This window comes from Triticum aestivum, chromosome 5D, assembly GCF_018294505.1.
Source record: "Triticum aestivum cultivar Chinese Spring chromosome 5D, IWGSC CS RefSeq v2.1, whole genome shotgun sequence".
Taxonomy (NCBI): Eukaryota; Viridiplantae; Streptophyta; class Magnoliopsida; order Poales; family Poaceae; genus Triticum; species Triticum aestivum.
The window spans coordinates 374,539,980-374,545,811 of record NC_057808.1 but is presented as its reverse complement, the minus strand read 5'-3'; positions in this window follow the sequence as shown (position 1 = coordinate 374,545,811).

The window sequence follows — 5,832 nt, the reverse complement described above, 5'->3', positions numbered from 1 at the left end:
AGAGAGAGAGAGAGAGAGAGAGAGAGAGAGGCTGACGAGGGGTCCCACCCATCAGGTTCAAACTTTGAAACAGAGCTCGCCGGCGCCGAGGCTCGCGGTGGTCGCCGGCGTTGATCCACGGCGAGGTAGGGGGATCGGAGGGTACCTACGGGTTCACTGTGTCCTTACGCGTCGGTGGGTGGTGGACTTGGCCGTCGGCGAGCACCACGTCGACGGCGGCCTTAACTCCGGCGGACGGTGGTTCGGGCTAGGATGATACTCTCCGACGGGAGCTACAACCTTCAAATTAGGGCACGGGTTAGAGAAGTGGATGCACTAGAAGGTTACTGGCATGGGTTGAGAGGCGGAGGTGCACGCACTTGAGCAAATCTTGCCGGATCCCGAAGCAGGTCGGGGCGGCCGGAGTCGGGAAGAAGGCCTCCCCGAGGTCTCTCCAGTGGCTGGGCGTGGTTCTGGTGAGGTGGAGTGATGGTGCTTGGTCGAGATCGAGCTCGGGGCCTCCTTTTATAGTCGATCCGAGGCGGTTGCCGTGAACGGGATAACGCTGGCGGGCGATTACGGCGAGGCAGGGGTCGGGCAGGAGGTTTAGGTGATTGGGCATCATCGTGATGGTCCACTGGTACCGTTTCTTAGTTAAATCTCGGTCGGACTTGGGTGATACTCCGGCCCTCGACGGAACGGCCTCACGGGCACGTCGGCGGCAGGGAGCGCGCTCTGTGCCTTCCAGTTCACGACGATGGCTCTGCAGCACGCACAGGGAAGGGGACGGCCACACGGAGGCTTCTGGTGGTTTGGGCGGTGCTAGACGGCGCCGTCCCTCGCTGCGCCTCTCTGGCAGCCGCGGCGAGCGCTGCTGCCGCCGCTCACGGGGGCGTTGCTCCTCTGCCAGCTCACCGCCGACGCCCGCAACTTTCCAGGCGACCGAGCGGTGCGGTGGATAAGAAGGGGGAACAGGGAGCAAGGCGCCACTGCGGCTACTGGCGAGATCGACGTGAGGTTATGAAGAAAACGACACCGATGACTGAAACTTAACACTGGACTTCTGAACCTGCACAGAAACAGTGTATGCCAGGTGTTCGACGATATGTTTTGGGCACGAGGAAAAAATTTCTGGAGCTGGGACTTGGTGAGTTGACCTCTTGATGCATCTAGAGGCTGCCTGATTTTTCTCAGATTTTTAGGAGAAGAAAACAAATGAATTTCATCAAAAATGACAAATCTGGTCCAAACTTTCAGCAAGCAAATTTTGAAAATTTTGAACTGTGGACCAGTGGATCTTCATGGATCTTGGTTGAGGGTTCTAAGGACTAGCCAGGGAAACTTCTTTGGAATCAAAACTCAAAGGAATTCTAGTGGTTCCTTTGTAAATCTCTAGGGGCCAAAATAGGAGACAGAAAAGATTTTTGATTTAAAATAAATGGAAATAAATCCAAGGGGGAGTTAAACTTGCTGGATTTGAAGCTTGACTTGACACAAAGTGGGAAGATGGCTTTTGGGAGGGCGATTTCAACTTAGGTCATGGCAAGAGATAATTTTTGAAAGGGGAAGGATCACTCCATAAGCCATAGGGTTATTTTTAAAGGAAAAGATTTTCAAAAACTTTCCCAAAGAAAAACATTTGTGTTGAGTCAACACAAGATGAAAAATCCTCAAGACCAAAGATCAAGTTTTGGATGAACCCAAAGAAAATATTTGTCATAAAAGAAATTTTTTGAGAAGGAGAGTCCTTTAAAAAAAATTAAATAACCTCCTTCAAATCAAATAAAGAATTAGATAAAACCAAATAAATTTTTGGGGTGTTACAGTATCGTTATTTTCTGACCTTCACAGATGATTTAAGTAGATATGGGTATATCTACTTGATGAAACATAAGTCTGAAACATTTGAAAAGTTCAAAGAATTTTAGAGTGAAGTGGAAAATCATCGTAACAAGAAAATAAAGTTTCTATGATCTGATCGTGGAGGTGAATATTTGAGTTACGAGTTTGGTCTTCATTTGAAACAATGCGGAATAGTTTCGCAACTCACGCCACCTAGAACACCACAGCATAATGGTGTGTCGGAACGTCGTAACCGCACTTTATTAGATATGGTGTGATCTATGATGTCTCTTACTGATTTACCGCTATCGTTTCGGGGTTATGCTTTAGAGACGGCTGCATTCACGTTAAATAGGACACCATCTAAATCCGCTGTGACAATACCATATGAACTATGGTTTGGCAAGAAACCAAAGTTGTCGTTTCTTAAAGTTTGGGGCTGCGATGCTTATGTGAAAAAGCTTCAACCTGATAAGCTCGAACCCAAAACGAAGAAATGTGTCTTCATAGGATACCCAAATGAGACTATTGGGTACACCTTCTATCACAGATCCGAAGGCAAAATATTCGTTGCTAAGAATGAATCCTTTCTAGAGAAGGAGTTTCTCTCGAAAGAAGCGAGTGGGAGGAAAGTAGAACTTGATGAGGTAATTGTACCTACTCCCTTATTGGAAAGTAGTTCATCACAGAAATCAGTTCTAGTGATTCCTACACCAATTAGTGAGGAAGCTAATCATGATGATCATGAAGCTTCTGATCAAGTTACTACCGAACCTCGTAGGTCAACCAGAGTAAGATCCGCACTAGAGTGGTATGGTAATCCTGTTCTGGACGTCATGTTACTTGACCATGACGAACCTACGAACTATGAGGAAGCGATGATGAGCCCAGATTCCGTGAAATGGCTTGGGGCCATGAAATCTGAGATGGGATCCATGTATGAGAACAAAGTGTGGACTTTGGTTGACTTTCCTGATGATCGGCAAGCCATAAAGAATAAATGGATCTTCAAGAAGAAGACTGACGCTGACGGTAATGTTACTGTCTACAAAGCTCGACTTGTTGCGAAAGGTTTTCGACAAGTTCAAGGAGTTGACTACTGTAAGGGCATATTTATCCCTAAGGTGTTTTGGTGATTGATGACAATGCTTTTGCGGACTAATCGTGTGCCTTGAGTTTCTCAGACGTTTCATCGCTAGGCACAAGACGGTTTGGTGCCCCTCGAAGACTATTGAAGACGGCGTTCTTTTTACGTTTCTTTTCGGTGGAATTGAGTCGTAGGAAAGCCGTACTATCAAGAGGGGGTCCGCTTCGGAAAGGTTCGGGTGGAATCATCACGTACACGTTTTCTTCCTTGTCTCCACCTTTCCCCTTGCGCTTTGGAGCATCCTTCGTTTATCCTCTTTGCATTATGTCTTGGTTGCTGATTTTGGGCTCGCGGTAGTACCGGACCTCGGCGCGGTAGTACTGCACGAGCCCACGGTAGTACCACTCCTCAGGAGCTGTAGTACCATGGCCCCCAGGCCAAGTGCCGCTGCAATGCGGCAGTATGGGCGGATGTAATTTTTTACATCCGCGCCCTCCGCGGTAGTACCGCACCTTGTGCGCGGTAGTACCGCGCGCCTGGCCTGGCTCAGCCGCCACGCGGTAGTACCGCTCGCCATTTGCGGTAGTACCGTGTCGGACTTTTGCATCGATTGTTTTCCAGCGGAAGTTGGCACGGATGTAATTTTATTCATCCACGTCCTTATAAGGCCAGTCCAGTCCTGCCTTGCGGTAGTACCGCAAGGGGGTGAGGTAGTACCGCGCCAGCGGCAGTACCAACTCTGCCTCTGCACGTCAGGCTTGTCCTCTCTCCTGCCGTGGCTACGGTAATACCGTGGGCTGTCACGGTAGTACCGTGAGGCCTTGCGGTAGTACCGCAAGTCGTGGGCTGGTTAGGTGGATAACGGTTGGATTTAGTTCTCGACTATAAAAGGGGTGTCTTCTTCCTCTAGTTGACCACTTCTTCCAACCCTAAGCTCCATTGTTGCTCCAAGCTCCATTTTCGCCCGATCTCACTCCCTAGCCAATCAAACTTGTTGATTTGCTCGGGAGTGGTTGAGAAGGCCCCGATCTACACTTCCACCAAGAGAAATTTGATTCCCCCCACTAATCCCTTGCGGATCTTGTTACTCTTGGGTGTTTGAGCACCCTAGACGGTTGAGGTCACCGCGGAGCCATAGTCCATTCTGGTGAAGCTTCGTGGTGTCGTTGGGAGCCTCCAATTAAGTTGTGGAGATTGCCCCAACCTTGTTTGTAAAGGTTCGGTCGCCGCCTCCAAGGGCACCAATAGTGGAATCACAACATCTCGCATTGTGTGAGGGCGTGAGGAGAATATGGTGGCCCTAGTGGCTTCTTGGGGAGCATTGTGCCTGCACACCGCTCCAACGGAGACGTACTTCCCCTCAAAGGGAAGGAACTTCGGTAACACATCCTGGTCTTCACCGGCTCCACTCTTGGTTATCTCGTGCCTTTACTTGTGCAAGCTTATTTGTGTTATATCTCTTGCTTGCTTGTGTGCTTATTGTTGTTGCATCATATAGGTTGCTCACCTAGTTGCATATCTAGACAACCTACTTTGATGCAAAGTTTAAATTGGTAAAGAAAAGCTAAAAATTGTTAGTTGCCTATTCACCCCTCTAGTCAACTATATCGATCCTTTCAATTGGTATCAGAGCCTCGTCTCTTTATTAAGGACTTTACCGTCCAAAGAGTATGGTTGACGTCGTAGACGGTGTGGAGGAGCACTCCGGTGCGAATCCGGTCTTGTCTACGGGAGATGGGGGAACCACGGTCTCTCGTGAGGAATTCAATGTGGCGTTGGACACATTGAAAACCTCCATGACGACCGAGGTCGAAAGCATGTTTAATAAATTCTTAGAAGGGCTTAAACTTTCCACCGCACCGTTGAAAGTGGGTGATCCCACTAACAAGGTGGCGGATGCTACCTCTGACAAGGGGGAAGCTACTAGCGAGAAAGCTCCTTCTTCTAGTGGTAAAAATGGCACCGGCATCTTTGCCCATGTGGAACCTCCACTTGTCTATGGTGGACCGCTTCCTTCCACTCATTTGAATCATGCCGGCCCGACCCCTAAGATTGAGAAGAATGTAGAATTTGATTCTTGGGTCTATCGTTTTAAGCGTCATTTAAATCATGTGAACACTAACCTTTGGAGAATCATTGAAGAAGGTTTCTATCCGCATGACCGAAGCAACTTCACTCCTAGAGAAGCCGTGGATAATCAATTCAATGAGAATGCTCTCTTCATCATCCAAGAAGCAATCCCACCCGAAGATCTTCCTCATCTCCGGCCCTACTCCATGGCCAAAGATGCTTGGCACCAAGTGGTTTCCCTCTATCGGGGAAGCGCAAGCATTCAACGCTCCAACTATGAAGTGGTGCAAGATGAAGCCGATGAGTTTGCAATGAAAGAAGATGAAGAACCTCGTGAGCTTTATTGGAGGGTAACCAAACTCGCGGTCTCTCTCCGAGATCATGGAAGTAAGGACACGGATGACAATTGGATCAAGCGCAAATTCCTCAAGGCAATGATGCCCTACCACAAAGCCATGTCCTCCGTCATTTGTCAAAGGCCGGACTTCCACACCTTGTCCTCAAGTGAAGTGTTGGATGAGTTTGTTGCTACGAGCATCTTGGAAAAGACCGCCGACAATGCGGTACTTCGCTCTCAAAGAGTAAAGAAGCCCAACCTTGCTCTAAAGGCCAAGGTTAGTATGGAGGAAGAGGATGAAGAGGAAGAAGAGGAGAGCAACCTCGAAGATACGAAGTATGCCTATCATGAACACATGGCCCTTGTTTCAAGGCAATTTTGGAGCAAGAAGAACTCAAGGCCCAACTTCAACAAGAACAATTCAAGTGGCGCAAAGGGCAAGCAACGAGTGAGGACTTGCTTCAACTGTGGCAATGTGAGCCACTTTGTTGCGGAGTGCCCTTATGAGAAGAGGGAA